The 25,666-nt window shown below is 37.5% G+C and overlaps 1 protein-coding gene across 4 annotated transcripts in view; it reads right to left on the bottom strand.

Annotated features, from left to right (window-relative positions):
- Window positions 1-25,666, bottom strand: part of GNAL (G protein subunit alpha L) — a 193,773-nt gene that overhangs the window by 75,868 nt on the left and 92,239 nt on the right. The window lies entirely within an intron of this gene.

Genomic DNA, 25,666 nt, shown 5'->3' with positions numbered 1-25,666 from the left:
TTGGGAAAACAAGTTCTCCTTATGAAACATTTTTTATATTAAAGTTTATATATATATATATATACACAAACATACATACATATATTTGAGCCAGATTCTCCAAATCACTGAAACTATGGGCAACAGGCTAATGAAAGAGAATCGTAACACTTTGGTGTACTAGGACAAAAATAAATACTTACTGCCAAAGACAAATCAGCTTTTCTGACTGAAACATGCTGGGGATCAAATTTCCTAACTAGAGATTTTGCCTTAAAAAAGGGGTAGAAGCTGTAAAGAGAAGTTTCTCCCTGGCTTCTTGAGGAAAAGGTGACAAAGAGGAAAAGCAAACAAGGCAGGCACTGTGGGGGAAAGATTCCCTACCTTCTGGAGGACAAGCCACCAACAAGGACAGCAGATGGAGAAACAAGGACCTTACAAGGATCTGCCTTCAGCTGAGTGAATCCTCCACCACAGACAAAAACACCCCATGTGAACATGCTCATTACAATGACTGTTTTGGTGCAGGTCTGTTCCCCCCCCCCCCCCCCCAAGCTAAAGTACAGGTTGCAGGGAAAACCTTTCTTCAATCTATACATGCATCCTCTTTGAGAAATTGCCTGAAGAACATGACAATACTTCAGTTTATATCAGATGTAATATTCCAACATTTAGGGAAAGAGAAATTTTTAGAAATTTTTGAAACATTCCTCAGGAATGTGTTTAGGTTCCACACTTGAACAGCACTGAAGTTTTAAATCAGCAGCATATTTCAACTTCCAGAACATTTATTTTCTCTCATATTTCTAAAGCTCCTATGACATGGATGAGTTATTTAACAGATCTCTTGTACCAGCTAGCGAGCAGGATCATACCATTAACTAGTATGAATTGCTGGAGCTTCATAGGCTCATCTCAGGACTAGGGATGCTGATACAATCTGTCTGGCACTCAAAGGCTGATGGACCAGGGAGAGACAAGAAGCTGACCCATGTGCTGTCCACACAGGGAGCACAAGTAAATCTGTAACAGACTAAGCAATGGTGCTACCACAGGGTGTGGGGGACTAGGTAGGCTCTGCCACAGTGCTGCAGCTCAGGGCAAGTTCTGCAGCTCTGCATGGGAAGGCTGGACACATTATGATAGTGAGGATCCAGCTCAGAAGCAGGTATATATTCCTGAGAAAAGACACTCTGACCTTCCAGTCAACCTGTAGGAAAAAAAAAAAATCACAGGAAGTCTTCTCAGGTGGGGAACTCCCTCTCCTTATCATGCTAGCTCTCAAGTAAGACATGTTTTCAAGATGATTTACTTGATGTATTGTTGAAAAGCAGCTTAGTCTAATGTGAGGAATAGTCGGAAGGTTGTTTTTTATTCTAAATTGGTTACCTATTCCACTATGCTGCTAGGAGGAGAGGGAAAAGAGAGAGAGTTTGGAGAGACTTAAAGCATTCAAAATAATCTGAATAGGAGAAAAAAAATTTCCTAACAGAAAATTAAGTATTCTTAAGAAGAACTTTTTGAAACTTGAAGGAAAAAAGGTCAGTTTTAGTAGCTAATTTATTCACTTGACAAGAATTCACAACCATCACAGCTGAGCCTCTAGCGATTATAAAAGCGCTCTGGCTGATGCTGTCTTGTGACTTTTACAGTATTTGGTAAAAAGGTATTGCATAAAGGAGTGATTTTTAATTATTTTTTTCTGGCATTCAAAAATCTTTCTTCATTCAACTTCTGGTATCCTAAAGACCTCTCAATCAACAAAGAGCTTTAATGTGGAAAGAATTTCACTTGAGGTGTATCAATATGTGTAACTCACTTAAAATTTGTAGCAGATATTCTGATTAAAGGGAGGGGAACAAATATGTAAATTTGGTTATGACTGTTTATCTTCAGATTTTAACAATGCAAAGTATTGAGGAGAAAAAAGAAAAGCAAGAGATAAGCAAAAGCTTCTCAGAATATGTTGGGAGTGAATGTAGTCACTGAAAAACTGTTTTCCTCTTTCTTCACAATTTTATGAACATCCAATCAATCTGGTAGACTACGCCAATACTCTGTTTCCTTGCTGATTAAAAAAGGAGAAAATCTGCAGCAGTTAAACTAGAGAGAATAAAATGAAAAAAAAAATGGTAAGCATTCCCTGATTTCCAACATTCATCACGGAAGTGAATCTTAGCTCTGTAAATCCGCCTCAGCACCCAACTTAAGCATCACACTTCTTTTCAAGGGAAAAGTGCTCATAGGACCATTGGTCCTCTACAATTAGCACGGCAGGTAACAAGAAAAATGGTGTTGGATCTTAGAGATTTAGCACTACAGTTACCTGTCTTTCTAGTTCTTCTACAGTCAAGAGGCAGAAAGAAGTGCTATTAATGAAAGCACTCTAGTTGAGAGGGACTGAAAGATCTACACTCATTTCTGCCTGTGACTCTTAACAGTGCTCTCTGTAAGAAAACTAACAAACTCAAAGATTTGGTACCCACAGTGTTCTGCTCTCCCTATGCTATGGGTTTTAGAAGTCAGCTTAGCTCACATATTATAATCTATTATAATCTATCTCCCTTTTATCGATTGGGCTTTAAGGTATTTTTAGACTTCCTAACTTGTATCATCATTAGTCAAACTAAAAAATGATCCTTGATTTTGTGACAGTAGAGACAAAAGAGAATGACTTTACACAATAGTCTGTGTTGCTAATCCTAAAAGCCAAAATGTACTTATTACATTTCCTTCCCACTACCAAATTTTATCTCACTTTTGAAATACTAATTTAAAAATATTCCTTAAGTATTCACCACTGAACTATTTTTCTCCTTTTGACTTGCCATTTCAAAAGTTAGCACTATTTAATACAACATAAATCAAAATTCAGCTTCAGCTAAAATCAACATTTTTCTCAATTTAGCAACAACGCTGCATGAGAAGAATGTAAGCAAGATCTTGATTTCTATATATGCTTGCATAAAGACATGGCAAACATTTTGTAAAACTTTCAAAGAATACGTAATCTGGCAATTCCTAATCATCCTAAATGAACCACACACATAACTGCAAAAATGCACTCAGTGGAATGTACACATGCTTACACAAGTAGATTATTATGAATGCTATCAGTAAGAATGATAATTTGCAAATGATTAAACTGCAGAGATAAATAGAAAGTTGATTTTTATAACTTGATTCTGGCTTTGCCCAAAAGGATTGATGAGGAGCTGGTACAAATGTCAAATAAAGATATGAATCCCCATTTTAGGCATCTATTTATTTCAACAAAATTCCTAAGAGATACTCCGTTTATAAGGATTAATATTTTCTATGGTCAAGGAATTTTGAAACTATTCTTTATGTGAACGTAACTTATTTATTTTTATTCAGTTTCTCATACAAGACTTGAGACCTTATTTATGCAGTAGTTTTATTTAAGGCTATGTTTTTCTTGAGATGCAGAAACAGGAGTGCTCTTGTATTTTTTCACACCATCCTCTCAGCGTACCCTAGATCCAACACTCATAGCCTCATCCTGAGAAATGTATCATGATTATTCCACATCCCTGCATAGAAGTTCTTTCGCTATTTAAATTTTCTAACCTCTCTGCTGGAATGCAGTCCAGAAAGAGTAGTTTTCCACCCCGCCCTTTACAAGTTGTTACAATACTTAAAACAGTAAAACTCGAGCCTATGGGATCATGTATGGAAGTATGCAGCACGTAAATGATTACAAATCAACACAACACATCAGCATGCAGCCACGCAGCACGGGAGCCAAGACCCCACCCTTTCCAGACCGAAGGCCTTGGTGTGCCGGCTGTGATTCTGGGAGGAAACTAGCTGAGGGTGAAAGTGTTTTCTAGCAAGTGAAAGGGACGAAGAGCACAATATCTGACCTTGTTATTTCCTGGTTATTACTCTTTGTTCTGAGGAAACAGGCATTTTAGCAACATCAGCTCAAATGAGCTCAGATTGTCCACTTTTAAATGGATTTAGGTGATTTTTCCCTATAGAGCAACCCTTATTTTCTGTTTGGACAGTAAAAAGACACAACATCACGAATAGCTGCTGTGTTTGTTCATGTTTCCAGCAGCAAAGTCTTTTAAGATACCTGTGCTTAAAAAACCAGCATGTATGTTTTATCTCAACATACACCACAGTTAAGCCTATACTTACTATCCAAAACAGAGAAAATGAGTTGATGGTCCTGTCAGTCCTCTGGGAAAAGAGAGATCTCGCTTTGCCCTCTGACTGAGAACCAGGCAGAGCAGAAATCCGAATTTTCCAGATGAGTGCTCTGACTGTCTGCCTTGGAAGCTCTCCCTGGCTGTGGACTTAACAGTCAGTTTTGTTAGGAAACACTTTTCCAAGTTTTCTTGGATTCTTCAAAACTTTTGGTTTCAATGAGTCAGCATTTCCAGATGAAAGGCCGCTTGCACTGAAAAATTAATGAGCAGCTGTATTTGTAATAACCACTGAGATTATATTTATCACTTTTGTAGTTCTGTGTGAGCAGTTAGCTGTGTGTTGCTTGACTGCCAGAACATGCCCTCCTCCCCTCCAAACGCATTTGGGATTTAAATCAGTAAGTTATTAAGAACTTTAGAATTTTACTGATTCAAATAAACTGTCCTTTTAAGAATGTGTATTCTTATGTTATCGATGTATTAGAGAAAAGGTGAGTATTACAATTCCAATATGAAATCAGTAATTTCCTTATGGCTGCAAAATATAACCTCAGAGAAGACAATACCCCACCGTGGTAAACAATCAAGGTATATTTAGAATGACCAAGCTATTCTCTTTGTTTTGTAGTGTACAAATACAGATAAACTATAAGGGACTTAAATTATTAGAATCCTTGATTAAAAGTATGTATACTTCTTGTTGTTGTAAATCAAGATCCAAAAATCAATGCTTACTCACAGTTTTCTCACTTTACAGTATAAGTCAGAAGACCCACTGGGATTCTGTTAAGACATTCATCCTTATACTGCTTTGAAGATCCAGGTAGAAGTTCCCATTTGCCTAGGCAAGTGGGCAACGCACTGGCAGTGGAACTGGCAGGCAAGAATGGACACCTCCAAACATGAAAAACACACACCTCTCTACACTTGCAGCTCATGAAACCTACTATTTGTGCCAGGACTAATTCAAGCAGAAAAAAGTCGTAATTTCAAAACATCACTTCAAAATTAGTGATGATGGGCATACAGGTAAAACATTACACTGCAGTCCAATCCACATTGAATACAGAGTAATTACCTGAAAATTGGTTGGTGCTTTAAGTGAAGAACACAGTAAGTCCCCACAGTACTACTTTTTTATTATTGCTAAGATGGACATGGATAAGAACAATCCCTGGTAACTCGTAACTGAATATAATACGCGCATTTCTGATGTTACAATAGGAAACCAATTCCTTAAACAGCAGTAATTCTTTTAAGATAAGTTAAATCAGGTTATAGTAGCTAAGTTAAGTGTAGCTTGTATCTCCAAAACATGTTATCACATAATTTTTAAATATATTTTTTAATGATATATTAAATCAGAGTATTCAGAAACATGGAATACACTGCTACAAAAATAAAATCTGTCCACCACGCTTTTACAGAAAAAATCCCTCTAAATACAAGTATTTCTTCTTATAATTCAGTTAAGAGGAAAGAAAAAAAAATAATACTGTGTCATGGCACATGAAAACACCATCTTGCACTTTCTCATATAACTTGCCCTCTCAAGACAGCACAATGTTTCTTCAACAGCTGAATTTCTCAAAGCAAATGCAGGTACACAAAGACACATCTTCTTACAAAGGTTTCCTTACTACTAAAATAGCCCACTGCAGCAAAATCATGTTCAGGTTTCAAGTGCCCTTCTTCAGCTGCAGTGGTACACACTGTTTTTTATGAAGTATTTTTGGAGCATGCATTGTCTGCAAGGCACAAGTGTGACACCTAAGTCTAAGTGACATCCAAATCTAAAAGAAACAGAAGATACCAGCTTACCTCTTTTATTAAGGAAATAATGAAAAGTCAATTTAGAGAAGTACCACGGAAAAGCACAGTTTTACACATACACACACACACACACATACACACACACAAATAAAAGACCTTACGTATTTCAGAAAGACTCGAGTATTTCTAAAAACTTCTTCCCATCCAACTCATCTCTGTACTGATAAATGCAGCAGTAAAAAAACTCCACATGTATGATATTGCTCTCATCGATCCAACTTCAGTTAACAGACTGAAGACAGCAATTATTGTAATTCCTTTAGATTTCTAACACAGATTTCCTAAATCAACATGAACACATCACCTCATTTTAAAATAATACTACAAAACACTTCAGCAACAGTACACCATAGATTTCTGTGGAGAAGGGATATCCCAAGCAAGCAGCATGATTTTGTAAAGTTTTCCACCTCCCAGGGAAGTTATACTTTCAAAAATTTATGTTCAAATCTTAATCTTTTCATTTGCAAATTGTCACAGATTAATTCTCCTGATGCTTAGTTCCTGAAATAGTTTCAGTTGATTACACCATACCTGTAGTTAGGATCTGTCACTAATATTGCAACAAACAGCATGAAAACTAAGAGAATTAAGTTTCCATCTTAATGAGAAAGAATACAAAGGTTTGCTCTACTTAATTAAACACCTTTTTAAAAAAAAAAAAAAAAGACTTAAATTGGAACATTAAATGATCAGTAAAAATTACCGTACCTATGCAGACCATTAAAGCAAATTTTTCCACAATTAAAAGGACCGTTGGAGACCTGCTCCTATTTGGCATCATAAACCAACTGAAATAAGATTATTTCAGGTGTACGCAAACAACTGAAATTCTCAGCTGTTCATTTTCAAAGCCTAGAAGAAATGGTCCTGCCCAGGAGAAAAGGAAAGCAAAATGAAAAGGTGCACAACACTCTTGAAACCTAATTTGTAACAATTTCTAAAGAGGTCTACCTTTACTTAAAGAAAAAATGAACAAAGTAACCCTCCCAAACCAAGCACAATGGAGCTTTTGAAGTCAGATGACAAAACTGTCTAGCAAACCTCTAGACAAATGCTGAGTACACAGACTCCGTCTGCGTCATGCTATGAATGCCAGTGGTGAACCCTTGAATCTGAAAGCAGCAGAAGCAGCTCCATGTCCATGGGCCCCAGCAAATGATCACAGACCTCGTGATGCTACCAAAACCTTTGCCCAACACAATGCACTCCCAATATTCATGGGTCCAGCTCCAATCTTGCCGGATTCCTATTTGAAGACTTGACTAGAATATCTTTCGCCACAGCTGTACCCCCCTTTATCATGCACATGTCACAGACATGGGCCCACAGCCAGTGACTTTTTTTAAGAAGAAGGATATATAAGAGTAAGGAAGCAGATGCCCCTTTTCAAATGTTGGTATTAATACAGAACAACTAGAATTGGTCTTCCAAAATAAACAAAACTCTTCTTACAGATTTCTAATGAATTCTTAATTAAAATGCACTAATTCACAAAAACCCTTGTAAGAAAACCCAGCAAGTCCAGTTTCTCCTTCCTGTACAGGAACATACTGTAAATATATAAAATATCGCTTGAAACAGGGAAGTAAAGAGTTCCCTTTTCCGTGTAGGGAACAGCTACTAACTGTATTTATGTAATCCTAAGTTTCAGATCTTGAAAAGGGCTTCACATGTCATTTTAGTGATCAAAACCACTGTACATACGTAAATGGTGAAAAAATTTGAAACACTGTCCCAAAGACAGACTAATAATCACGAAAAGCATGCAAAACTTAAGCTTCCAACAGTCAAAAAACCAACTTAAACCAGATTATTTTACTCTGAAGCAAGTTTAGAGGAAAAAGCAACAGGTTTCTAAATGATTTTAATGAGCCCCTGCAGTAAAGGCCAGCGGGTACCCTGGGCTGCATTAGGAGTGTTGCCAGCAGATCAAGGGAGGTGATCCTTCCCCTCTGCTCAGCACTGGTGAGGCCACAGCTGGAGTGCTGGATCCAGTTCTGGGCTCTCCACAATGAGAGAAACATGGACATACTGGAGAGGGTCTAGTGATGGGCCACAGAGAGGACAGACTGGACCATCTCTCCTATGAGGAAAGGCAGAGAGGAGTGGGACTGTTCAGCCTGGAGAAGAAAAGGCTCAGGGAGATCTCCTCTGTACCTACAAATGCATCTGAAGAGAAGATGCAAAGAGGACAGTGTCAGGCTCTTTTCAGTGGTGCCCAGTGACAGGATCAGAGGCAGAGGGCACCCAGTGAAACAAAAGCAGTTCTCTCTGAAGATCAGAAAAAACTTTTACTGTGAAGCGATTTGAGCACTGGCACAGGTTGCCCAGGGAGTCCATGCTTCCTTGGAGATATTCTGAAGATGACTGAAAAAGATCCTGGAAAAATGGTGCTGGGTGGTCCTGCATGAGCAAGGCAGGCTGGATCTGATGACCTGCAGAGGTCCCATTCAACCTCAAAAACTCTGCAAGTCTGTGACATGCCACAGGTGCACAATTTCAAACTCTAGAGTTCTAGCTTAAGTCTAAAATAGAAATATATCTGCCAGAAAAAACAGGAAAGGGTGCTAGGAACAAAAAAAAAAATAAAAAATCAGATTGTTTAGCAATTAAATTTGGTTAATTCCCTAGGATAACTGAAATATGTCACAAAATTTTTATTTTGGTTATGTTTGTATATTTACTATTTCTTTGAACTGTTTTCTTTTCCTTGCTCTCTGATGGATAAAAAGGCAACAAGAGGCATATAAAAGACTTTGCCCATATTGTGTCAGGAATTCCAAAGAACCAGATCAACTGTCTTCCCACCCTGAGTAAAAACTGAGATCAAAGGATTCTGGACCAAAGGAAGTGACTGTCTGATTCCACAGAAGTAGTGGGACAGATGCAAAGTGCCACTGAAGTCCAAAGGACGTAACTTTTTATTAACACAAATCTGTATCATAAGAAATCCTTAGAAAACCTCCTCTTGAAGAGAACCTCTGTCTACTTGAGCACAGAGCAGCAAGCCATGGAGAAAAAGAAGAGTGGAGAGCAACTGTGTCTCCTTCCATGCTGTCCTTAACTCTTGTTTCTGAGAAGGGAATATACAGTTGTCTTAGATGGTATTTAAGAAATCTGAGTCAGAAGCTTAAAACTATGACAACATGTAAAGGAATAATTATATATCTAGTGAGAAAGGAATGTATGAGGGAGGGATACTCTGTCCAGATGCCAGAACTAGCGAGTAATAGCAAATGGTTCAAACTGGAAAGGCCTTTCCCTTAAAGAACCAGTTGGTCTCCTTTGTTTGGAGGATCCCTGAGCTTTTTGCAGGTTTAGGTCTCCGCAGAAATCTGCTCTGCACTTGCTGTGGATACATTCCAATCCACTGGATCCTGCCTCACCTACTTGTTTCTGATGCTTCGAGATTTAAAGCTGGAAACTTACCCCTTTTTTTTTTTTAGTACTTAATAATCATCTCACAGAAATAAGGGGAAACCTTGCAGGATAAACATGTTTTTACTGTGCTATTATGTACAAATGTACTGTCATGTAGCTGCAATGTCTTTTACCTCATTTATCTTTATGGTATTATACATCTTCACTTTTCATAGTGTCTGAGAGAGTTAAAAAATACATCTATGCTGATCCCTCATAATTAATGGAAATTTATCATAAGGATAAACATAACAAACTACCACAATCAATAATTTTCCTTAAATGATCACCAAGATGTTTTACCTTGCACTGATTTCTTATATGGAAAGATAGGATTTTTAAAAAATGCTTATATTAGAGGTGGAGTTTCTTTTCCCAACAGTTTATACTGATAAGCTGATTACTGTTCCTGGACTTTAAACACTAAGGTCCTATAAACATAAAATGAAACACAACCATGCAGAAGTGAACAGAAACATTCCAAGTTTTCTGTAAGTGTTGTCTTTGATCTTTATATATTTCCTTATGATCTAGGCACAGGCAAAAAATTCCTTTTCTTTTTCACGCTTGCTAAAATAATAATGGTCTTAGATTATTCAATTTTTCTCCTTTATATTCAGTTGTAGGTGATCTCTAGCTCTTTAAAGTTTTGTCTAAGCAACAGTCTTGTGAGGTGTATGTATGACCTGATAGTAAGGGGAAATTTTTTTGAGAAGTTTATTTTAGATTCTGCTGACAGTTTTCCTATGCCTTCAAAAAGCATCTGGAAACTGATTTTCTGTCTTAACAGGCACTTATCCTTCCACTAGGTAGAGTCTCTAGATGGTCCAATTGTCCAATACTTGATTTTAGAATAGGAACTTCCTCTCCTAGATCAATAAAAAAATTTGTTGTATTCCCTCTCCATCCATTTCAGATTAACCCCCACCGCAGGAAGCATCCTGAACACATTGAAATAAACTCAGAGTTTGTTTTCCAACTATTTAACTTCAGGCAGACATCAACATTTCACTTGTGCACCAGTGTTCACTCTGACTGGAGCAGTTCTGCAGAGACCCTCTTCATTGCTTCTGCAGCCCTGTCTGGCACAGTACTGGCTGACCTTCTTTTTGTTATTTACAATTATTTTTCTTTAGATATTTTTGATAATATCTTACAGGTTTCAATTTTTTTTTCTGAAGATTCTGTTTGCATTTGCTGTTCAAGTTATCTCCATCAATTGGAACTTCTTACACCTATCTTAGGTTCTGCAAAGTAAAATAACTTAGCAAAAAGTGATGCTTAACAGAAAAAAGACCCTCATACCCTTATACTATAAAAACCTTAGAAGAATCAGAAACTCCAAAACACTTTTGAGAGCATCTTGTGCAACTAGTCCACTATGCAAAACTGAAAACACCAGTGAAATTTTTTTCCATTCTATTGAGATTTTTGCATCGCTTTTTTTTCCTTTGAAGACAACACAAAGTATGCTACAACAGCTAAAGATTTGATCTGCTTCTGAGCAATAATGTTAATAAAGTATCTTCCTGTCCATGTCCTGTCCATCGACTTCTCTACGTAACAGCTTAAATTACAGTTGTTCACCTCCCTCTCTGAAGTAACACACACGCAGAGCCCCTCAGTTTGAGGGAACTGAAAACTAATATACTAGTATATTTGGTGTCATTTATCTGTTTTCCTGATTACTTTTTCTACATGTGCAGGATCGAAAAAGATTGGTTTCCCTTCTTTCCTGAGTTTCTCCAGCAATAAAAATGTGATGTTGGAGTTGGAATGAGAATGCACCTTAACTGGCAAATGTTGGAGAGTCACCCTGACTCCAGCTGATTTTCTTTCCATTAACTTATAAAACAGGAGAGGTTCTTCAAAGGGATGAGGGAGGTGGGACTTCTTTTTTTTTAAGTTGTCTGGTCCTTTAAGTTAGGATGACTTTTGGTAACATGCCATTGCTGCCTTCCCACAGAGAAAGGAAAGTACTTCTAAGAAGGTTTTTTAAAATATTATTATTTTAAATGAGATAGATGTGGAAATCAGTTTGTTTTTCAGTCTGATAATAATTCAGTTTCTCGTGATGAGTTAATAGTTTTGGATGGAGCCTATTTATTTCATTTATTGAAGACTGATCAGTAGAATCCTCAGATTTTTGTTTTCACACGCAGTGTGCAAAGAACCTTTCAGACAGATACCCTTTGGAGATCAATAAGAAAGAAGAGACTACGTGAAAAACTTCGTATTATCTCTGTTACCTTCAAGGAAAACAAGCAAATGCCAATTTATGAATGTGGCAGACCTAAGTGAAGAAGCAGATTCAGGAGACCTTGCTGACCTCTTTCACAAACAACACTTTGAGCTTTGTGCCCTCTGCTCAAAAGTTTTGTGAACTCAGCATTTCCAATGAAGGGTTCCCCTTCAAGCCAGCCTGTGTATTTTGCAGAGGCCTCAGCTGCCAAACAGAACCATACACAAAAAGAGGAGCTGCTCTTGACCCTTTAAGAAGAGGTATAGGATTTCAGTTGCTGAAGAAAATACCTGAAACTACACCTCTAATGTTTCTCTAGAAATAAAACCTCAAACTAAATTTAACTGATGAATCAGTAAAACTGAAAATCTGTGCTTAAAGCAAAGAACACTTGAAACTAAAGGTTACAATTTAGAATCCTTAATTTTTTTTTTATCCATTAGATGGTGTAGGAAGAAACCAACGAGGTTAGAGTCTTATCTTCTTTTATGTCCTCGGGTTAAAAATGTTTGGGAACAGTGAAAAGTAAGGCAAATAAGGCACGCATGCGCATATTTGTGTAAAAGCATGAAAATAATAATTGCTTTTGAAAGGCTCTGCATGGAGAGGATCAGCACAAAAAAAAAAGGAAAAAAAGAGAAAAATTAAGAAGGAAGAAAATAGTAGCCTAGATGCCAACTATTGGTTATCTGCGCTGTTAACACAATAGGTCCAGTGTTTATAGTGGACACTGTCAATGTTCTTAGTCTTAAATTAGGGCAAGCAGCTGTTTTAGTGTACAGCTGAGCATGACATAAGCCTGTGTTAACACTTTTTTCTGTCACATTCTTCTAATTAGATGAGGATTGTATCTTTCTCCCTCATGTATAATAATCTTCTTCTCCAAAAGTTCAAAATAAGTCTTAAATTGCACTTCAATTCTGCCACTAGAAAACAACCAAAAGAGCAGGGGGACAAGACAATTTGTCAAGTGAGTGTGTGTATCATGAATCAAAATGTCTACTTTTAAGGCTAGCAACCTTGACAGCATTCCACAAACACATTATCCCTATTCCTTTGAGCCTACATTTTCCAATGGCAACATGCTTGGCAGATTCCAAAATCAGTTTTGGTAGCAGTGATAGGAAATCCCTACTTGTGGTTCCTATAGATTAAGTATATGAAATAATCATAGACCAGAGTGATACATATCTGTACCTACAAAGAACTGTAATAAACAACTAATTCGGTTTCATAAAACTCCTTGCTGTCCTCACATTTTAAGTGGACTCAATTATTGAGGATTTTTAAAACTGAAATGTTAAAATTGCAAAACTAACACTGGTAAAATCTGAAAATCCAAGTAGAATTTAAAACAAACATCTCTCTCCCTTCTCCTCCTCCCTTTAGTTTTCATATACTTTTTGGGGCATCTAGAGGTCAGGGAGAGAAACTTGAGAACAGACTGCAACAAATGTGCAACAATTTGCACAGTACCAAAATTATTAAGTTGAAACCATGACATTGATTTGCATGAAAAGGCAGCTGACCTCCATCTCATGACTTATTTTTAAACCAAGTGAACTCTGAAGCTGACAGACAAAGGCAAATAAATTGCCCTATCTTCCAATTTTCAGTTAAAGCCTCTGGAGATGGAAGGACTCACAGTAGAGTGTCTGGGCTCCTTTACTCTGTTGTAGAGAGACAAAAGCAGTGGTTATGGACACCACCAGCCAACAGACAAGAACAAGAATTCCTGGAAAAGCTGCAGCAGAAGTTAAATGTCACAGGGAAGACCCTGCCAATGAAGAAATTATTCAAGCAGGAAATTTGATACTTACCTTTATATGCCACATTTTAAAGGCACTGTCCCTTGAAGAGGGACCTGTAACTTCTGTGGCATGTGATTTCTCTATTGTTCTGGCCATGTAAAACTGAACATCTTACTTCTAGGTGAGCTGTCTTCAGGTTGTTAAGGATGGCACCTAACACCTACACAACAGTGAGGATGATAGAAGAAATGTACTTGCAGTGGAAAAAGCTTCAACTAGGCTACCCAAAGCAGAGGAGCAAGTCTGATACCAATTAATACCTCGGCTTTATGTTACCACCTATACCATCACCCCCTTGGCCACTTCTTCACAGGTTTACTTGGTTCTCAAACAACTGAGATCTAAACAGCTGAGTTATGACAAGTTCATCAGCTGCTAATCTAGATGCTTTTTGTTGATGATTCCATCCATATAGCTTGAATGTAATTTCACAAGTGTTCTTTCTCTGTCATCAAATTCAGGAAAATTTATAAACCAAGAGTACAAGCTTCATCTTCAAGTTGTTCAAGCCGTAAGTTTAGGTGAACAAAAAAATATATGCAGGCTGCTTACTGCTTTAGACCAATCTCACTGGTTATAGGTGCTCCAAAGTTGGTTATGCCACAAGGATTCGCGTCTCTGGCACGAACCAGGTACAGGTACAGAATCACAGAGAAATTTATGTTGGAAGAGATTCTGGATCATCCAGTCCAACCTCCTGCTCAAAGCAGGACTCAACATTACATTTACAGCTGTGTTTTGAAGGTCTCCAAGGATGGGGATGTCACAGTTCTTTCTGGGCAACCTGCTCATGTCTGACCTTCCCTTGTTGCCAGTTCTGCCTGTTATCTCTTATTTTACCCCGTGCACCTCTGAAAGGGGTCTGGCTCTGTTTCTGTAACACTCCTCCTCCTTTAAATGGGGTTGATTGTTATGAAATCTTGCTTTAGCCTTCTCTTTCCAGGCTAAAACAACCATCTGCCTCAGTCTCTCCTCACATGCCATGTGCTGCACCCCCCTAACTTTGTTAGTGGTTCCTTCACTGGAGATGGAGTTGCTACAGTTTCCTGACATTTCTGGATGGGTGCAGAACTGGACACACACCCTAGACATGGTCTCATGAGAGTTGTGGAGAGAGGAATAATCCCTTCTCCTGATCAGCTGACACTCTTCCTAACGCAACTCAGTATGCACAAGACACTGTTGACTCATGTTTAATGTCTCCATCAGACTTCCAAGATAACTTTTAGTGGAGCTGCTACTTGGCCAGCTGGTCTCCTGTCCGTACTGATGTTCAAGGTTGTTTTTTCCCAGGTGCTTGACACAACATTTCTCACTGTCGAACTCTGAGGTTTCTGGGAGCCCAGCCCTGCAGAGCATACCAAGGTTCTTGTGAATTGGCAGTCCTGCCTCTGGCCAACAATTGCTTTACCTAGCTTTAGGGAATATCAGTTAAACATCCATTCCAGTCAGTTGGCTCATCCACCCTGCAGCTCTTGCTCTGAATTTGGCTCCTGTAGCTAACTGTCTAGTTCAGAAGAAGTTAAGTTTTTGCAAAATACCAGTAGCACAACAATTGCAGTGCTGTGAACTGAGGAAAGCTGCCATTGGCAGCTTTAGATTTATGCTACTAAACTGACCAACAGAAGAATAGCAGACACATAAGGGTTAGTTTGGACACTTCTGTACGAGGCACATATTATTGTATAGGCAAAATTGTGAAGAACTGAAGAGCCATGAAAACCCTCACCAGAACAGATAGAAAAAAAAAAGGCCTACGAACTAGGAAGTGAAGAAGTAAGAGAGACTAGAAAACAGTTTGTTTCATAGTCATGAATGTCCTCTCCCATCTGGTATTTATGCTACACACACACAGACAGAGAGCCGCAAGTGCACGCATATATATTTCTACCCTCCGAATTTCAAGGCACACAGAAACAATTAAGTCATCCAGATTTTAAAAGCAGATAAAATATTTCTTTAGACACTTTTCAGACATCTGCAGGCAGTTATCAGTTCAATCTTTTTCTTTAAATCAGATGGTTAACCCCAAGCATACAAATAGAAGTTTTACACTAAAAAATAAAAAGTTCCTTGTGATGCAGAGAAGAGTTACTAAAAGCAGTGGCAGAGAAGAGATGGTTCTGCCTGTTAAAACCAGTGAACCTGCATAGTAGAGGATTGCTCAGTGGGGCCAGCTACAGCATTACCTGCCAAGTCAGCCACTCTCACAGACTGGGAACTAGCAAGCGTGAGACACAGCCAGTTGGCTTCGGTGGAGTATTTATGGAGGATGCAGAGGCTTATTTACTGAATAATCTGGAGACCATCTGGTGGTATCCAGTGACAAGAACACTGAGCTGAAAGTAGAAAAGCCAGAGCTCTATTTCAGGCTCTGCCAGCTATTCTCTGTGACCTCCAGTGGTTCAGTTTGCCCATCTATAAATCAGAAAAAAAAAATCTACTGTCATCTTTAGGAAATTCGGATATTTCAGTAAGAATCCACATAAGAATACTATTTTAGTAGTATTACTTTTTATTTAGATTATCAATAAACACTTCAGAGTTAACTGTTGGAATATTATTTTGAATCCAAGTTTGCCCCCTGTATTAACAAAATGATTACACCAATCTCAGTGGTGATAGTACATAATTTGGAGTTAAAACAAAAGAATTTTGAAACAAGCTGGACAGTTTTCTTAACTGTGACATTTCTAAAAGAGAGTTTTGGTTTTTTTTTTCCTTCACAAGAAAATGCACATTAATCAGGTGAGGGAAAGATCTATACATCTTACTGGACATTCCCCAGCCTAATGCTCACTACCATAACTGAACTGACATAAGGATAAACTGAAATACTCTCGAGTTCTGAACTTGTTACCATTTTCCTGAACCTTTAAGTTGATCATCTGTACGGGATGGGGCAACTGATCTAGTAACTAGATCAATGCCCACAAGACGTGCTGATACCCTTCACCATCAATCTACTCTGTTCAGAAGCCCACAGACTTTCAAACTGATAGCAGTAGGTAGGCCTTCCTAGATATATTGCTAGATTTGCGTTCTTTTCTCCAAACTCCATTGACACTTTACCACAGGTATAATGCAAAATTACCCCTATGGGGGAATAACAAAAAGAATACACCAAGGAACAGTAGCTCACTGAGAAAATCTCCAGATGACTAAAAACTACCACTAATCTGGACCCTGACTCAAGTCAAGAAGAAAACTTCTGCTGCAAGCAAAAACCTGCTATCCCCATCGAAAGAGTTTTGTTGGATTCTTCCATAGGTGATAACATAGTGGAAGGAGAAAGTTTTTGCTTACCAGGAGGATTCCCATGCAAACAGAGCCCAGACACCTCCCACTTTCTTCCCACAGAACTGGTCACCCTTGTCTAATCTCCTTAAGTCATCTGGTGTCTCACTGGGGAAGTGCTATCTAGGACAAAGAAGTCTGTAGGGATGCTGGCAAGAGTGGAAAGTGAATCTTGTGACCGAGTGCACTGGAGCTGAGCTGCTCAGGAAAATGATAATGAAGCGGAGGAGCTCTATTTTTCATGGGAGAGCAGGACAAAGGAAGAAAGGTAACAGGAGGACCGGACCTCCCTTTGTGGAGAGGGAGAGGAAGAGAGAGAGGAAGGAAGAAATGCACTTCTCTTCACAGATACACGGGTCAATAACTAAACACATAACAATGAAGTTTAAATTTAAACACTGAGTTATTTTTTCAACAATGCTCCTGTATATGATAGCTCCAAACTACGACCTTTCTTTGCTGATGCTGGAAGAGAACCAAGACATTTCAGGAAGAAGTTGGGTCTTCAGGTACGTAGATTAACTTTTATGTAGTATGTAAGATTTTCCAGACAATGTGTGGATTGGAAAAAGGCTTTTGTCGACATCCACATTTCTTAGGAAGTGGAATAAAAATAGACAGAGGCTGTAGCAACTAAACTGAGTCCTGGAAAGTCACCACTTGACTTCCAAAAGAAAAAAAAAAAGGAATACTGCTTGGAAAGCATTTCAATGGGAGAATAATATGAACTTATAAAATGGAATCATACGACTGCCTGAGCCTGCATGATACTATGTATTTTACAACGTTTTGCATCCCTGCAATCTTACACGCAGATTAATAAAGCATGGCAGGATACCCTTATGAATGATTTAGGAAGTGTTACAGTTCAACCAAACCTGCTGACAGGGGAACAGGAAGGGGGAAAGTACTTTATTATTCACTCAGTGGACTGAAAAAAAGACTGCATGAGCCAGGAGGAACGTCATTAAGAGGTTACTGGAGACATACAAAAAAAAAATTAAACACCTGCTTACTTGTGTTCTTTTTCTAAAGTGCTTTTAAAATTCACATATTAAAGTCTATTTATCCTAATGTATTTTATATACATTACTGCAAGATCATATTAAGGAAGATGACAATCTTTCAGTGTATCTATTTTCAACTCTGTTAATCTAAGACTAGTGTAATGGATTTTTGTGGATGCATAAATCCATCTCCACATTTTGTGAAATAATTCTGTAGCGTAAAAAACAATGTTTCAAATCACTACCACTTACTGTTGATACAGTTTAAAGGACAAAACATATAAAACCCCCATACTTTTCCTTTTTCCATCTCTTAGTTCCATTGAAATTTCACTGTCCACCTTGAAAAAGTAAATAATTCCAAATATTAATGGGATTTTGATTAAATTAATTCCAGTACTGAATAACCACTCTCAACTGTTATTGTCAGATTTTATCACATTTTCAATCAATATTTTCACTTTTCTAGCTACACTCAACATTTTCAGAATAAGGTTTGCCCATAAGAAACTTAGGACTATGATTTGAAAATTGAAATGTTTGAAATAATAATTGAAATAATTGAAAAATGCAACTTTTAATGAAGAGCTGTGGTGTTTGAAGAAAGCATACCTTCAAACTATCTAGCTATGAACTGAATAATCTCATCTCTAAATTCAGTAAGTGCTCAGTAATCTGAAAAGCACAATGCTGCTCGTGTCTTATCTGCTGTAAGGAAAAGCAGAGCTCTGTTGTAATTCACTGAAACTCAGCGATATCATATTACACTTGTATTTGTGAACTAGCTATTTACTTTCACATGCAAAAGAGCAATCTAATACTACAAAATGAAAAAGAAGAAGTTACTAATGTAGTATTTCAGGCATCAAAACAAGTTTTAAAACACTGTTCAATATACCAAAAATATCAAACCATCAGTTCCATGCAGGACTGAAGTTTTAAAGTGCTCCTACCGTCAGGAACTCTCTGTAAATTCCCCTCCAGCAACAATAACTTTCCCCTACTTTTAACAGCATAGCGTGAAAATGATGGCTATGCAACCCTGTATTCTGTACCACCCACAATTATTTTGGCCAGCCCAGGACAATGATGAATTCACACTATATGAAACAGACCTATGACAGTGTATCTTTTCTTGGATGAAAATAGAGCTTGGGTATGTTGGTGTATATTGATTGGCTCTTGATGCTGCTAAAGCCACTGGCAGTTTTGTCACTGGAGGGCTTTGTCACAGCCTTCCAACTAAAAGACATGAATGGCTGAATTGCACCTCAGCTGAATAATTTTTCAAATAATAACTTGAAGCATATCTGTTTAGCTGTTAAGCTCTGCTTAATTTAGAACAGCTACTGAGGGTTATTTTTGTTTTAACACACCATTAGATCTCGTTTTCTGTATTTTGTAGTAACAACTTTTCATAACAGTTATCCTCTTTCCCTCTAACAATCATTTTATGAATCACAAGAAAAAACACCACCAAACATTTCTAACCAGCAACATACACTTCAACTGAACATTTTTCGTGCGGATGTATATGTCAGGAATTATCTTACTGTGGACTTAATGACATGCAGTTCAAATCATAAACCTGGAAATATAATGTAAGTTGCTACACGTTCTACATCCTTTCACTTTTCAATATATGTTTAAAAGGTATACCAAATTAAAATGTAGGAATTAATGAATTCTTAAAAGTAGTTAAGAATGCTGTAATTTTTCTATTTTAAAAGTTGTTCTTTTCTGTAGTGACTGTATTCTAAAGGTGGTTTAGTACTGGTGAGACCTTAGAAATGAGGCAGTCACTAAATCTCGCTGGCACTGGTGATGATATACTTCAGCCCCAAACACTATGCTGTGCTCCTGCAAATCATACTCTTTGATGATACTGCAGCTATAAGACAGAGTCTTTTGTTAAATTACAGGATGTAAAACATCTTCTTCCACTGCATGCTTTGGGAAATTAAACTTCCTTATCTAAAATATAGTTATAAACTACTTTTGTAGTTAAAAACTATTCCTTCTCAAATTAGCCATGTACAATTTGAATGTGCATATACTTCTGAAAATCAGTCTTGCACTCTTTGCACAGCTAGAAGGACAGAAATCAAGGCATGTTATGCTTGACTGAAGTAGGCTGGCAGAAAAGTCCATAGGAAAAAAATGAAAGGGCTGAAATGAAAGCATAACCAGTCGATATAAATATTTTACAAGTTGTTGAAAAGAGCAAAAAGATACATTAGCAAAGATGACACAAGATCCACTTTTATGCAGGACACTATTCAGAAGACACTGTACATCCAGCAAAGACAGACTCACGTAGCAACGCACTGGGGCAACGTAGCACTCGACGTCGTGCACCCGGGTCCATTATTCCACCCATCTTTTGTAAGAATTCATTTATTTAAACTTTTTATAAGCAGCATATCTTCCATTCTCCTTGAGAAGGAAAAATATTATGCAGCACTCCACAGTTCCTAAACCATATACTGTATCAAAGGACAAAGGTTATCTGTTATAAAACGTGACCATAAGAATAAAATGTGCATGTTCCATTTAATTTTCAGTTGTAGCCTAACTTGCTAAACTGTTTCAGCCCTACTGCCGAGGTACGCAGTCTCCTCAGCTTGGTTTCCTAAGTAATGGAAACTTAGGCTGCGATATCATCTGTCTGACAATCAACCAGGCCTTCTACCTAACTGCAACATATTGGCCAGTACCAACCAAATGCCACAAAAAGGCAGAGGACTCAAAGAAGGACTCTAACATGATCATTGTTGGCTGGAGGAAGGAGCTGGTTCGACACATCCTTACTGAAGGGAAGTTTTTAGTATGGTCTCAACAAGTTACCAGGTTTTGCTGAATTAGCTGCTGACCAATACACATGGTCTGTCCAGCCAGTCAGCACTTATTCACCAAAAGGTGCCCTGACATGCACTGCCTCTTGCCCAGCTAGAAGGGGACCGGGACTACTCTGAAGAAAATCAAGCAACAGAAGACCTAAAGTAGAAATGGGCTATTTATCGTCACTGGAGAAGTAGGCTGGTTGTCTACAACGCACTCACAGGCAACCAGAACTTATTACCTCCACTACTTAGGGAAGAAATTACACTGTACAGGACTGAAAACAACACTTAGAGCTTCCGGTGAAGATCAAAAGCAGATTATGCCAAGCACATACAGAGTGCCAAGCACTCTGCTTTAGCTAGGAAGAAAGGCAGAATGAAGGAAATGAGATTTAAGTTACTTACTGGAATTACACACGAGATCAGAGATGACTGCCGGAATATGCCTTTTTCCAGTTAGGGACTATCTAATGACTCAAGTTCAAATGCTGTGTCTCAAGAATGTCAATATAAAACTATGTTAGCTCATTTGTATAATATTCATATACATCTATATAGGGTGGTTCTTTAATATTATCTTTTATAATGATATTATATAATGTACACTATGTAAAACTTGCAGAACTTTTCCCTCAAATCTAAGAAACTTCTATGATGACCATTATCATCATAATTCCACATAACAAATTAAAGATACAAACCACTTAGTACAAGCTTTGTTAGCAGTCTCAGCAACCTCAGAACACACAAACACTTTGGGCTGCTGATTTAACCGAAACTTCTGCAATCAAAGACACAAACAACATGGCAGTCCAAGATAGAGTCAAAATTAGATTTGAATTGGATTTCAAAACTGAAGTACCCACCAGAGATATACTAGACTAACTACTATATCGTAAAATGTTTGAAAGCTGCTTTCACGGCAGCAAACATTTATTAACTGGATGGAATGTTCCCATCCCACAAAAAAAAAAGTCTTTGTTTTAGAGAGTGTTCAAGAGTCCAGAATAGAACATTAATTTCATGCTGACCATCTAAAGTCAATTTGTATGGATGACCAGAAATAGTCAGAAGTTAAAATTTAGTTGAGTCCTAATGAACACAGCTTGATTCCACCACTAAAATTTTCAAGATACATAGTGAATGAAGACTAAAAGGGTTAAATAGAGTAATGATTAAAACAAAAAAGATGTCTCATCTACAGACCAGAATAGCTAAAAATTTTGAAGTCTACAACTATGTTTACAAGAAAGTTAAAGCCAGAAGTTATTCAGTTCCATATTACATCTAAGGGTGTCAGTTCACAGCAAACTTTTTTTATTGTTTTCTTTTTGACACATAAGGTGTAAAACAGCATTTCTAAAATTCATCTACTAGAAAAGTGTGATTTCTGACTAGATAAAAGCATGACTGTCTCTGTAAATGTGGGTGCTATTTTTTTTCTACTATCACTGCCTGATGTTTGTCTGCTATTAAGCTTTTTTTTTTCTTTTTTTGTAAAATACATTTTGATACTTTTAGACACAGGACATGCTTCCAGCTCCTAAATGACCTGCAGTGCAATCTACTGTAGCGTGTACTGTACAAAGTTCTTTGGTATCCACAGGAACAGTTACCAACTGATGTGAACTTCCTTCCCTAAAGAGCTTGTTTGGAATAACAAACTACTCCAGGGGGAAATACATTATCTTGTCTAATCAAATGTTCAAGTGAGGCTCATTTCATTCCAGGGTTTTACTATGCATTGTGCAAATGTGTGTGACACTGACCTTTAATTAAATCTCAACCTTAAAGGAAGACAGTAAAAGCTTAGTAGCCCAGATTGCGCATATGATTTTAAAGCTATATTTAAATGGTTTAAAGAATTAATAAAAATCTCCTGGCTTTTAGTGACTGTGTTCTCTAAGATGTTTGCTTTCACATAATCTGTATAAGAGGGTTTTTGTAAACATCAGAAGTTATTTATTCTTACTTTGTTCAATCAGCTTTAAAATAGAGATGTTAAGCATACCACCTGATATACAGTTTGTATTATCAACATGCTTCCCTTTACCAAAGTGTTTTTTGATTACCTAAAACTGTTCCACACTGAGAAATATGTACTTTAGACAGAAAAGAATTCAACATGACAGCATCACACACATGTAGGGCAAAAGTTCATTTTTCATGCCAGAGAGCTTGTGTCAGGTAGAAATATAACTCGACCTCTTGTGATGTCTCCCCAGGTGGTAAAAAGCAGGAGCAGTCAAGCCACTCCTGAGAGGCCTTCTGCTGGGGAGACATCTTTGGGGTTGTCTCCTGCCCAGGTCCCACTAGGGAAGGAAAGGACAAGTCAAGGATAGACAAGAAGGAAGAGGAAACCAGGGGAGACACTGAAGTGCCTTCTTCAGCATGCTTTTTCCTTCACCTCAACCATCCCAGGGCAGATGTCCCTAGACGGGAGAAGAGGGCATCTAGCATGCTCATGGAGATTTGGGAAAGCAGAGCAGGAAAGTCTTTCTGACACTGTGAAAAGCACTAATAAAGAAGGACATATTCTGATAAATTATTCAAGTATGCAGTGTTGATTATGTGCATCCATGAAAAAAACACCCTACATAATTCCTGTGGTTAAACAGATATCGATACTGAATATTTTGCCACTTCTTTCAGACTACTTCAGAAAGACAATATAATTACCCTATAAATAAAATAAGCAGTATAATAAACAACATCTCAAAAACTGGTCCAGTACTGAGGTGTTACTATACTTCTGCTGTACTGGTCAAATACTATCCTTATAGTAAATACTTTAGTCATGCACACACAGTAAAAAGATCTCGGTAAATCAGAATAAATCTATTAAACCCTAAATAGTTTTGCTTTTTTGCAATTGATGCAAACTAGTTGTATTATGTCCCTTGAGCATTCTCTGCTTGTAAAGTGTAAAGCCATAAGTTTAAGGTAAAGAAGTTCTACCATGCACCAAAGCTATACCTTTAAATTGTCTACATTTAAGAAACATTTTTTAAAATGGTCCTAATGAATCAATTACAAGTTTTACTCTGTTTGTTCTTAACATATTTTTGACATCCATTCATGCAAATGAGAATAAAATCTAGTTATTCTGTTATTTTTCAGTTCTAGTTGGCTAGGTTTCAATCACTTTTTCTATCTGTCACTTTGTAAATCTTGGAAACTTATTCTGATCTTAAAAAAATTAACATTGTAACAAAACCTGCTTAAATTAAATCAGTTTTGAGTTAAATGCAAGTTCTTTTTTTCTTTTTTTTTTTGGTACTTACTTTGAAGAATAAAGTAACAGTATTAGCTCCTATTGATATATCATTGTACATATTTTTGTATATATATATTTTAGATAATTTGTGTTTAGACACAAATGGGGGGTAATTTTATTCTGGTCTAAAGAGAGTTGATTTTTTTTTTAACAAACCTGGTGATGAGCATGCTCATGCCAATATTTGACTTCACATAATAGAAAAGTTAACTTTCCATGTGTCTCTTTACATGATCACAAAACATGACTTGGATGTTTTCCTTGTGATAACAGAGCATTCAGATTGTGGAGAACTGAACATGGAAACTAAGATAAAGGATGGCAGTAATACAATTTAAAACAACTTACAAATACTATCAGATGCAGAGGAGCATTCAGCTTGCCTCCACACAGTACTTCTTATTCAAGTACTCAGCTAAAATGGTGTATTTTTGCAAAAACTGACATATTCTCTTTCCATTTTTTCAGGTTACATAAATCCAGGTGGAAATGCAAAGGAGGGTGTATTTCTTCCTCTTTTTTCATCCATGAGAAAAGAGGTGAAATAATTTAATGCTTGAGCTAATACAGGCGCAGATATTAGAGGTCATATTTAACATTTTTAGCAGGAGTTGAAAAGTTCAACTGAAAAGCTTCACTGGACTTTATGAAGACAAAACATTAGATCGTATCATATTTGCTCTTGATTCATCTCCTAAACAACACAATTTAGCTTAACTAAATTCTGAATTGACCCTCAGGCTTTTTAAATGTATGCATTAGACGCAAGTGTGCCTCCCTCATAGCACCTCAGAGGTTGTGCAACTTCAGGAGCTTCACTGCTAAGTATGTGTAAAATGGACTTATTCTTTCAGTAACTCCTACTGAGAGCAGTTTCCCCTCTGGATAGCCACAGGCTCTCTCATGTTATCAGACAACTGCTTTTACAAGGACAGGCTGGTAGAAATGAGTAGATGATTCTCTTTTTGTAGAAGCCTCTCCTAACTTACAGAAAGAAAACCAGAAAGAAAACCATCATGCATTCTTGGCAAGAGAGGCAATATGCTCTCTCACACTTGCTACAGTGCAACTGGAAAAAATTAAATAAGGGTTAATAAGGGGAATCTCAACGGCATATAAGGTAAAGCTTTCACCTGAACAACAGCTATGATTCATTTGTTCTTTTAGTTGATCTATTTAAAAATGAATCAGCATAGTGCTGATATAGGATATACTGGAAAGTAATCTCTTCTGGAAATGACTTCTTAAAACCTTAAATTAAGAAGGCTTCTGCAGGGTTACACCAGAGTTCTTTCCAGCCCACTATCCTTTTCCAATAATGGATGCCCAAAAAGAGATGGGCAAGGTCAGGACAAGGATGCATAACAACACTTCTCCCTGAACAGTCTTCCAGGACTTCTCAAGAACCTGAGCCAAACAGGGTTTCTACATACTCAGGAGCCCTCAGCTGATTTGTGTTTTGTGAACTCTGAACTCATCCCATCTCCTCCAACAGCCATGCAAACTTTATAAAATAGTTTCAGTTCTACATACTGTCGCTGACATGGCACGCGTTGGAACAATGCTCCATTTCTACCTCACATCCACAGGAACACTATTACACTGACTGATCCAATACCATGGCAATATATAAACAGAATTTAAATGTATATACCTACAGGTACCATCCCCAGCCACGTCTTTTGTGGCCAACTGACTACTCACTGGATTTTTGCATATCTGTCTATCCTATTTTCAGTAAAAATAATAGAGTAATAGAGCAGAAGTGGTTTGCAG

The sequence above is a fragment of the Chiroxiphia lanceolata genome, chromosome 1 (genome assembly GCF_009829145.1).
Source record: "Chiroxiphia lanceolata isolate bChiLan1 chromosome 1, bChiLan1.pri, whole genome shotgun sequence".
NCBI lineage: Eukaryota > Metazoa > Chordata > Aves > Passeriformes > Pipridae > Chiroxiphia > Chiroxiphia lanceolata.
Note: the sequence above shows the minus strand (reverse complement) of the source record. Positions and strands in the feature narration are given on the sequence as shown.